This window comes from Electrona antarctica (genome assembly GCF_951216825.1).
Source record: "Electrona antarctica genome assembly, chromosome: 10".
Taxonomy (NCBI): Eukaryota; Metazoa; Chordata; class Actinopteri; order Myctophiformes; family Myctophidae; genus Electrona; species Electrona antarctica.
In genome coordinates this window covers 15,038,069-15,049,805 of record NC_136791.1, presented here as the reverse complement: position 1 = coordinate 15,049,805, position 11,737 = coordinate 15,038,069, and positions in this window count along the sequence as shown.

The following is an 11,737-nucleotide window of genomic DNA, read 5'->3' as shown; positions in this document are numbered from 1 at the left end:
GCCCATGGGCTATAGCCCATCTCAGGCAGCATACTATAGCATGCCATTTTTCATCATTCTTGAGGATTTGAAAAAAAGACGAAAATCACTCGAGACAATGGACTATAGCCCATGGTCTCGGAGTGATTTTCGTCTTTTTTTCAAATCCTCGTTTTTCATCATTTACAGCCCATGGGCTATAGCCCCCAGGCAGCATACTATAGCATGCCATTTTTCATCATTTTTGAGGATTTGAAAAAAAGACGAAAATCACTCGAGACAATGGACTATAGCCCATGGTCTCGGAGTGATTTTCGTCTTTTTTTCAAATCCTCGTTTTTCATCATTTACAGCCCATGGGCTATAGCCCATCTCAGATGGCATACTATAGCATGCCGTTTTTCATCATTCACTGGTAGGAATAAACACATACCATTGGAGAGGTTTAAGGCCAAGGGATTTATTGACAGTGAAGAAATGGAGGGATGAAGGAAGGATGAATGAATGCACATTTGTAGGTTCCGGGGGGGGGGGGGGGGGGGGGGGGGTTCGCCGACCCTGGAGTCTTTGGGGAGGAGGTCGAATGGCACTCGTTGTGTGGCGTTCGTCGTAGGCCTAAGGCGTTTTTCTTACGGTGCGCATGGACGATATCCCGCCGCAGGAACCTGAGAAGGAGAGGAGAGAGTTTTGTTTTAATCGTTTTATCCACTTTTGGCTAGGTGAATGTATAGTTCTAGTGCCGAAAAAACTCCTTTGGGGGGAGCGGGGAGAGGAGCTGCTATGGAGGTGAAGGGGTGGGGGTGGGTTGCGAGAAGCCTGTAGGAAGGCGGCTGGTGTGCGACGCAGCAAGGCGGGCAAAACATGGAGGATTCTGGGTGGTACTGGGCAGGTATAAATGGGGACAGGTAGATTGACGTGGAGGGCGGAGAGTGGCATGAAGGGCAGGGCCAATGTGCGTTTCTCCTCCTCCTGAACATATGTTGTTCCAACTCCATTTTTTGAGGATTTGAAAAAAAGACGAAAATCACTCGAGACAATGGACTATAGCCCATGGTCTCGGAGTGATTTTCGTCTTTTTTTCAAATCCTCGTTTTTCATCATTTACAGCCCATGGGCTATAGCCCATCTCAGGCAGCATACTATAGCATGCCGTTTTTCATCATTTTTGAGGATTTGAAAAAAGACGAAAATCACTCGAGACAATGGACTATAGCCCATGGTCTCGGAGTGATTTTCGTCTTTTTTTCAAATCCTCGTTTTTCATCATTTACAGCCCATGGGCTAAAGCCCATCTCAGGCAGCATACTATAGCATGCCATTTTTCATCATTTTTGAGGATTTGAAAAAAAGACGAAAATCACTCGAGACAATGGACTATAGCCCATGGTCTCGGAGTGATTTTCGTCTTTTTTTCAAATCCTCGTTTTTCATCATTTACAGCCCATGGGCTATAGCCCATCTCAGGCAGCATACTATAGCATGCCGTTTTTCATAATTTTTGAGGATTTGAAAAAAAGACGAAAATCACTCGAGACAATGGACTATAGCCCATGGTCTCGGAGTGATTTTCGTCTTTTTTTCAAATCCTCGTTTTTCATCATTTACAGCCCATGGGCTATAGCCCATCTCAGGCAGCATACTATAGCATGCCATTTTTCATCATTTTTGAGGATTTGAAAAAAAGACGAAAATCACTTGAGACAATGAACTATAGCCCATGGTCTCGGAGTGATTTTCGTCTTTTTTTCAAATCCTTGTTTTTCATAATTTTTGACCATGGGCTATAGCCCATCTCAGACGGCATACTATAGCATGCCGTTTTTCATCATTTTTGAGGATTTGAAAAAAGACGAAAATCACTCGAGACAATGGACTATAGCCCATGGTCTCGGAGTGATTTTCGTCTTTTTTTCAAATCCTCGTTTTTCATCATTTACAGCCCATGGGCTATAGCCCATCTCAGGCAGCATACTATAGCATGCCGTTTTTCATCATTTTTGAGGATTTGAAAAAAAGACGAAAATCACTCGAGACAATGGACTATAGCCCATGGTCTCGGAGTGATTTTCGTCTTTTTTTAAAATCCTCGTTTTTCATCATTTACAGCCCATGGGCTATAGCCCATCTCAGATGGCATACTATAGCATGCCGTTTTTCATCATTCACTAGTAGGAATAAACACACCATTGGAGAGGTTTAAGGCCAAGGGATTTATTGACAGTGAAGAAATGGAGGGATGAAGGAAGGATCAATGAATGCAGATGTGTAGGTTCCGGGGGGGAGGGGGGGGGGGGGGGGGGGGGGGTTCGCCGACCCTGGAGTCTTTGGGGAGGAGGTCGAATGGCACTCGTCGTGTGGCGTTCGTCGTAAGGCGTTTTTCTTACGGTGCGCATGGACGATATCCCGCCGCAGGAACCTGAGAAGGAGAGGAGAGAGTTTTGTTTTAATCGTTTTATCCACTTTTGGCTAGGTGAATGTATAGTTCTAGTGCCGAAAAAACTCCTTTGGGGGGAGCGGGGAGAGGAGCTGCTATGGAGGTGAAGGGGTGGGGGTGGGTTGCGAGAAGCCTGTAGGAAGGCGGCTGGTGTGCGACGCAGCAAGGCGGGCAAAACATGGAGAATTCTGGGTGGTACTGGGCAGGTATAAATGGGGACAGGTAGATTGACGTGGAGGGCGGAGAGTGGCATGAAGGGCAGGGCCAATGTGCTTTTCTCCTCCTCCTGAACATATGTTGTTCCAACTCCATTTTTTGAGGATTTGAAAAAAAGACGAAAATCACTCGAGACAATGGACTATAGCCCATGGTCTCGGAGTGATTTTCGTCTTTTTTTCAAATCCTCGTTTTTCATCATTTACAGCCCATGGGCTATAGCCCATCTCAGGCAGCATACTATAGCATGCCGTTTTTCATAATTTTTGAGGATTTGAAAAAAAGACGAAAATCACTCGAGACAATGGACTATAGCCCATGGTCTCGGAGTGATTTTCGTCTTTTTTTCAAATCCTCGTTTTTCATCATTTACAGCCCATGAGCTATAGCCCATCTCAGGCAGCATACTATAGCATGCCGTTTTTCATAATTTTTGAGGATTTGAAAAAAAGACGAAAATCACTCGAGACAATGGACTATAGCCCATGGTCTCGGAGTGATTTTCGTCTTTTTTTCAAATCCTTGTTTTTCATCATTTTTGAGCATGGGCTATAGCCCATCTCAGGCAGCATACTATAGCATGCCATTTTTCATCATTTTTGAGGATTTGAAAAAAAGACGAAAATCACTCGAGACAATGGACTATAGCCCATGGTCTCGGAGTTATTTTCGTATTTTTTTCAAATCCTCGTTTTTCATCATTTACAGCCCATGAGCTATAGCCCATCTCAGGCAGCATACTATAGCATGCCGTTTTTCATAATTTTTGAGGATTTGAAAAAAAGACGAAAATCACTCGAGACAATGGACTATAGCCCATGGTCTCGGAGTGATTTTCGTCTTTTTTTCAAATCCTTGTTTTTCATCATTTTTGAGCATGGGCTATAGCCCATCTCAGGCAGCATACTATAGCATGCCATTTTTCATCATTTTTGAGGATTTGAAAAAAAGACGAAAATCACTCGAGACAATGGACTATAGCCCATGGTCTCGGAGTGATTTTCGTCTTTTTTTCAAATCCTCGTTTTTCATCATTTACAGCCCATGGGCTATAGCCCATCTCAGGCAGCATACTATAGCATGCCGTTTTTCATAATTTTTGAGGATTTGAAAAAAAGACGAAAATCACTCGAGACAATGGACTATAGCCCATGGTCTCGGAGTGATTTTCGTCTTTTTTTCAAATCCTCGTTTTTCATCATTTACAGCCCATGGGCTATAGCCCATCTCAGGCAGCATACTATAGCATGCCATTTTTCATCATTTTTGAGGATTTGAAAAAAAGACGAAAATCACTTGAGACAATGAACTATAGCCCATGGTCTCGGAGTGATTTTCGTCTTTTTTTCAAATCCTTGTTTTTCATAATTTTTGACCATGGGCTATAGCCCATCTCAGACGGCATACTATAGCATGCCGTTTTTCATCATTTTTGAGGATTTGAAAAAAGACGAAAATCACTCGAGACAATGGACTATAGCCCATGGTCTCGGAGTGATTTGCGCATGGACGATATCCCGCCGCAGGAACCTGAGAAGGAGAGGAGAGAGTTTTGTTTTAATCGTTTTATCCACTTTTGGCTAGGTGAATGTATAGTTCTAGTGCCGAAAAAACTCCTTTGGGGGGAGCGGGGAGAGGAGCTGCTATGGAGGTGAAGGGGTGGGGGTGGGTTGCGAGAAGCCTGTAGGAAGGCGGCTGGTGTGCGACGCAGCAAGGCGGGCAAAACATGGAGAATTCTGGGTGGTACTGGGCAGGTATAAATGGGGACAGGTAGATTGACGTGGAGGGCGGAGAGTGGCATGAAGGGCAGGGCCAATGTGCTTTTCTCCTCCTCCTGAACATATGTTGTTCCAACTCCATTTTTTGAGGATTTGAAAAAAAGACGAAAATCACTCGAGACAATGGACTATAGCCCATGGTCTCGGAGTGATTTTCGTCTTTTTTTCAAATCCTCGTTTTTCATCATTTACAGCCCATGGGCTATAGCCCATCTCAGGCAGCATACTATAGCATGCCGTTTTTCATAATTTTTGAGGATTTGAAAAAAAGACGAAAATCACTCGAGACAATGGACTATAGCCCATGGTCTCGGAGTGATTTTCGTCTTTTTTTCAAATCCTCGTTTTTCATCATTTACAGCCCATGAGCTATAGCCCATCTCAGGCAGCATACTATAGCATGCCGTTTTTCATAATTTTTGAGGATTTGAAAAAAAGACGAAAATCACTCGAGACAATGGACTATAGCCCATGGTCTCGGAGTGATTTTCGTCTTTTTTTCAAATCCTTGTTTTTCATCATTTTTGAGCATGGGCTATAGCCCATCTCAGGCAGCATACTATAGCATGCCATTTTTCATCATTTTTGAGGATTTGAAAAAAAGACGAAAATCACTCGAGACAATGGACTATAGCCCATGGTCTCGGAGTTATTTTCGTATTTTTTTCAAATCCTCGTTTTTCATCATTTACAGCCCATGAGCTATAGCCCATCTCAGGCAGCATACTATAGCATGCCGTTTTTCATAATTTTTGAGGATTTGAAAAAAAGACGAAAATCACTCGAGACAATGGACTATAGCCCATGGTCTCGGAGTGATTTTCGTCTTTTTTTCAAATCCTTGTTTTTCATCATTTTTGAGCATGGGCTATAGCCCATCTCAGGCAGCATACTATAGCATGCCATTTTTCATCATTTTTGAGGATTTGAAAAAAAGACGAAAATCACTCGAGACAATGGACTATAGCCCATGGTCTCGGAGTGATTTTCGTCTTTTTTTCAAATCCTCGTTTTTCATCATTTACAGCCCATGGGCTATAGCCCATCTCAGGCAGCATACTATAGCATGCCGTTTTTCATAATTTTTGAGGATTTGAAAAAAAGACGAAAATCACTCGAGACAATGGACTATAGCCCATGGTCTCGGAGTGATTTTCGTCTTTTTTTCAAATCCTCGTTTTTCATCATTTACAGCCCATGGGCTATAGCCCATCTCAGGCAGCATACTATAGCATGCCATTTTTCATCATTTTTGAGGATTTGAAAAAAAGACGAAAATCACTTGAGACAATGAACTATAGCCCATGGTCTCGGAGTGATTTTCGTCTTTTTTTCAAATCCTTGTTTTTCATAATTTTTGACCATGGGCTATAGCCCATCTCAGACGGCATACTATAGCATGCCGTTTTTCATCATTTTTGAGGATTTGAAAAAAGACGAAAATCACTCGAGACAATGGACTATAGCCCATGGTCTCGGAGTGATTTTCGTCTTTTTTTCAAATCCTCGTTTTTCATCATTTACAGCCCATGGGCTATAGCCCATCTCAGGCAGCATACTATAGCATGCCGTTTTTCATCATTTTTGAGGATTTGAAAAAAAGACGAAAATCACTCGAGACAATGGACTATAGCCCATGGTCTCGGAGTGATTTTCGTCTTTTTTTAAAATCCTCGTTTTTCATCATTTACAGCCCATGGGCTATAGCCCATCTCAGATGGCATACTATAGCATGCCGTTTTTCATCATTCACTAGTAGGAATAAACACACCATTGGAGAGGTTTAAGGCCAAGGGATTTATTGACAGTGAAGAAATGGAGGGATGAAGGAAGGATCAATGAATGCAGATGTGTAGGTTCCGGGGGGGAGGGGGGGGGGGGGGGTTCGCCGACCCTGGAGTCTTTGGGGAGGAGGTCGAATGGCACTCGTCGTGTGGCGTTCGTCGTAAGGCGTTTTTCTTACGGTGCGCATGGACGATATCCCGCCGCAGGAACCTGAGAAGGAGAGGAGAGAGTTTTGTTTTAATCGTTTTATCCACTTTTGGCTAGGTGAATGTATAGTTCTAGTGCCGAAAAAACTCCTTTGGGGGGAGCGGGGAGAGGAGCTGCTATGGAGGTGAAGGGGTGGGGGTGGGTTGCGAGAAGCCTGTAGGAAGGCGGCTGGTGTGCGACGCAGCAAGGCGGGCAAAACATGGAGAATTCTGGGTGGTACTGGGCAGGTATAAATGGGGACAGGTAGATTGACGTGGAGGGCGGAGAGTGGCATGAAGGGCAGGGCCAATGTGCTTTTCTCCTCCTCCTGAACATATGTTGTTCCAACTCCATTTTTTGAGGATTTGAAAAAAAGACGAAAATCACTCGAGACAATGGACTATAGCCCATGGTCTCGGAGTGATTTTCGTCTTTTTTTCAAATCCTCGTTTTTCATCATTTACAGCCCATGGGCTATAGCCCATCTCAGGCAGCATACTATAGCATGCCGTTTTTCATAATTTTTGAGGATTTGAAAAAAAGACGAAAATCACTCGAGACAATGGACTATAGCCCATGGTCTCGGAGTGATTTTCGTCTTTTTTTCAAATCCTCGTTTTTCATCATTTACAGCCCATGAGCTATAGCCCATCTCAGGCAGCATACTATAGCATGCCGTTTTTCATAATTTTTGAGGATTTGAAAAAAAGACGAAAATCACTCGAGACAATGGACTATAGCCCATGGTCTCGGAGTGATTTTCGTCTTTTTTTCAAATCCTTGTTTTTCATCATTTTTGAGCTTGGGCTATAGCCCATCTCAGGCAGCATACTATAGCATGCCATTTTTCATCATTTTTGAGGATTTGAAAAAAAGACGAAAATCACTCGAGACAATGGACTATAGCCCATGGTCTCGGAGTTATTTTCGTCTTTTTTTCAAATCCTCGTTTTTCATCATTTACAGCCCATGAGCTATAGCCCATCTCAGGCAGCATACTATAGCATGCCGTTTTTCATAATTTTTGAGGATTTGAAAAAAAGACGAAAATCACTCGAGACAATGGACTATAGCCCATGGTCTCGGAGTGATTTTCGTCTTTTTTTCAAATCCTTGTTTTTCATCATTTTTGAGCATGGGCTATAGCCCATCTCAGGCAGCATACTATAGCATGCCATTTTTCATCATTTTTGAGGATTTGAAAAAAAGACGAAAATCACTCGAGACAATGGACTATAGCCCATGGTCTCGGAGTGATTTTCGTCTTTTTTTCAAATCCTCGTTTTTCATCATTTACATCCCATGGGCTATAGCCCATCTCAGGCAGCATACTATAGCATGCCGTTTTTCATCATTTTTGAGGATTTGAAAAAAAGACGAAAATCACTCGAGACAATGGACTATAGCCCATGGTCTCGGAGTGATTTTCGTCTTTTTTTCAAATCCTTGTTTTTCATCATTTTTGACCATGGGCTATAGCCCATCTCAGACGGCATACTATAGCATGCCGTTTTTCATCATTTTTGAGGATTTGAAAAAAGACGAAAATCACTCGAGACAATGGACTATAGCCCATGGTCTCGGAGTGATTTTCGTCTTTTTTTCAAATCCTCGTTTTTCATCATTTACAGCCCATGGGCTATAGCCCATCTCAGGCAGCATACTATAGCATGCCGTTTTTCATCATTTTTGAGGATTTGAAAAAAAGACGAAAATCACTCGAGACAATGGACTATAGCCCATGGTCTCGGAGTGATTCTCGTCTTTTTTTCAAATCCTCGTTTTTCATCATTTACAGCCCATGGGCTATAGCCCATCTCAGGCAGCATACTATAGCATGCCGTTTTTCATCATTTTTGAGGATTTGAAAAAAAGACGAAAATCACTCGAGACAATGGACTATAGCCCATGGTCTCGGAGTGATTCTCGTCTTTTTTTCAAATCCTCGTTTTTCATCATTTACAGCCCATGGGCTATAGCCCATCTCAGGGAGCATACTATAGCATGCCGTTTTTCATAATTTTTGAGGATTTGAAAAAAAGACAAAAAACACTCGAGACAATGGACTATAGCCCATGGTCTCGGAGTGATTTTCGTCTTTTTTTCAAATCCTCGTTTTTCATCATTTACAGCCCATGGGCTATAGCCCATCTCAGATGGCATACTATAGCATGCCGTTTTTCATCATTCACTAGTAGGAATAAACACACCATTGGAGAGGTTTAAGGCCAAGGGATTTATTGACAGTGAAGAAATGGAGGGATGAAGGAAGGATGAATGAATGCAGATGTGTAGGTTCCGGGGGGGGAGGGGGGGGGGGGGGGGGGGGGGGTTCGCCGACCCTGGAGTCTTTGGGGAGGAGGTCGAATGGCACTCGTCGTGTGGCGTTCGTCGTAAGGCGTTTTTCTTACGGTGCGCATGGACGATATCCCGCCGCAGGAACCTGAGAAGGAGAGGAGAGAGTTTTGTTTTAATCGTTTTATCCACTTTTGGCTAGGTGAATGTATAGTTCTAGTGCCGAAAAAACTCCTTTGGGGGGAGCGGGGAGAGGAGCTGCTATGGAGGTGAAGGGGTGGGGGTGGGTTGCGAGAAGCCTGTAGGAAGGCGGCTGGTGTGCGACGCAGCAAGGCGGGCAAAACATGGAGGATTCTGGGTGGTACTGGGCAGGTATAAATGGGGACAGGTAGATTGACGTGGAGGGCGGAGAGTGGCATGAAGGGCAGGGCCAATGTGCGTTTCTCCTCCTCCTGAACATATGTTGTTCCAACTCCATTTTTTGAGGATTTGAAAAAAAAGACGAAAATCACTCGAGACAATGGACTATAGCCCATGGTCTCGGAGTGATTTTCGTCTTTTTTTCAAATCCTCGTTTTTCATCATTTACAGCCCATGGGCTATAGCCCATCTCAGGCAGCATACTATAGCATGCCATTTTTCATCATTTTTGAGGATTTGAAAAAAAGACGAAAATCACTCGAGACAATGGACTATAGCCCATGGTCTCGGAGTGATTTTCGTCTTTTTTTCAAATCCTCGTTTTTCATCATTTACAGCCCATGGGCTATAGCCCATCTCAGGCAGCATACTATAGCATGCCGTTTTTCATCATTTTTGAGGATTTGAAAAAAGACGAAAATCACTCGAGACAATGGACTATAGCCCATGGTCTCGGAGTGATTTTCGTATTTTTTTCAAATCCTCGTTTTTCATCATTTACAGCCCATGGGCTAAAGCCCATCTCAGGCAGCATACTATAGCATGCCATTTTTCATCATTTTTGAGGATTTGAAAAAAAGACGAAAATCACTTGAGACAATGGACTATAGCCCATGGTCTCGGAGTGATTTTCGTCTTTTTGTCAAATCCTCGTTTTTCATCATTTACAGCCCATGGGCTATAGCCCATCTCAGGCAGCATACTATAGCATGCCGTATTTCACCATTTTTGAGGATTTGAAAAAAAGACGAAAATCACTCGAGACAATGGACTATAGCCCATGGTCTCGGAGTGATTCTCGTCTTTTTTTCAAATCCTCGTTTTTCATCATTTACAGCCCATGGGCTATAGCCCATCTCAGGGAGCATACTATAGCATGCCGTTTTTCATAATTTTTGAGGATTTGAAAAAAAGACAAAAAACACTCGAGACAATGGACTATAGCCCATGGTCTCGGAGTGATTTTCGTCTTTTTTTCAAATCCTTGTTTTTCATCATTTTTGAGCATGGGCTATAGCCCATCTCAGGCAGCATACTATAGCATGCCATTTTTCATCATTTTTGAGGATTTGAAAAAAAGACGAAAATCACTCGAGACAATGGACTATAGCCCATGGTCTCGGAGTGATTTTCGTCTTTTTTTCAAATCCTCGTTTTTCATCATTTACAGCCCATGGGCTATAGCCCATCTCAGGCAGCATACTATAGCATGCCGTTTTTCATCATTTTTGAGGATTTGAAAAAAGACGAAAATCACTCGAGACAATGGACTATAGCCCATGGTCTCGGAGTGATTTTCGTCTTTTTTTCAAATCCTCGTTTTTCATCATTTACAGCCCATGGGCTATAGCCCATCTCAGGCAGCATACTATAGCATGCCGTTTTTCATCATTTTTGAGGATTTGAAAAAAAGACGAAAATCACTCGAGACAATGGACTATAGCCCATGGTCTCGGAGTGATTCTCGTCTTTTTTTCAAATCCTTGTTTTTCATCATTTTTGAGCATGGGCTATAGCCCATCTCAGGCAGCATACTATAGCATGCCATTTTTCATCATTTTTGAGGATTTGAAAAAAAGACGAAAATCACTCGAGACAATGGACTATAGCCCATGGTCTCGGAGTGATTCTCGTCTTTTTTTCAAATCCTCGTTTTTCATCATTTACAGCCCATGGGCTATAGCCCATCTCAGGCAGCATACTATAGCATGCCGTTTTTCATCATTTTTGAGGATTTGAAAAAAAGACGAAAATCACTCGAGACAATGGACTATAGCCCATGGTCTTGGAGTGATTTTCGTCTTCTTTTTTTCAAATCCTTGTTTTTCATCATTTTTGACCATGGGCTATAGCCCATCTCAGACGGCATACTATAGCATGCCGTTTTTCATCATTTTTGAGGATTTGAAAAAAGACGAAAATCACTCGAGACAATGGACTATAGCCCATGGTCTCGGAGTGATTTTCGTCTTTTTTTCAAATCCTTGTTTTTCATCATTTTTGAGCATGGGCTATAGCCCATCTCAGGCAGCATACTATAGCATGCCATTTTTCATCATTTTTGAGGATTTGAAAAAAAGACGAAAATCACTCGAGACAATGGACTATAGCCCATGGTCTCGGAGTGATTTTCGTCTTTTTTTCAAATCCTCGTTTTTCATCATTTACAGCCCATGGGCTATAGCCCATCTCAGGCAGCATACTATAGCATGCCATTTTTCATCATTTTTGAGGATTTGAAAAAAAGACGAAAATCACTCGAGACAATGGACTATAGCCCATGGTCTCGGAGTGATTTTCGTCTTTTTTTCAAATCCTCGTTTTTCATCATTTACAGCCTATTGGGCTATAGCCCATCTCAGGCAGCATACTATAGCATGCCGTTTTTCATCATTTGAGGATTTGAAAAAAAGACGAAAATCACTCGAGACAATGGACTATAGCCCATGGTCTCGGAGTGATTTTCGTCTTTTTTTCAAATCCTTGTTTTTCATCATTTTTGACCATGGGCTATAGCCCATCTCAGACGGCATACTATAGCATGCCGTTTTTCATCATTTTTGAGGATTTGAAAAAAGACGAAAATCACTCGAGACAATGGACTATAGCCCATGGTCTCGGAGTGATTTTCGTCTTTTTTTCA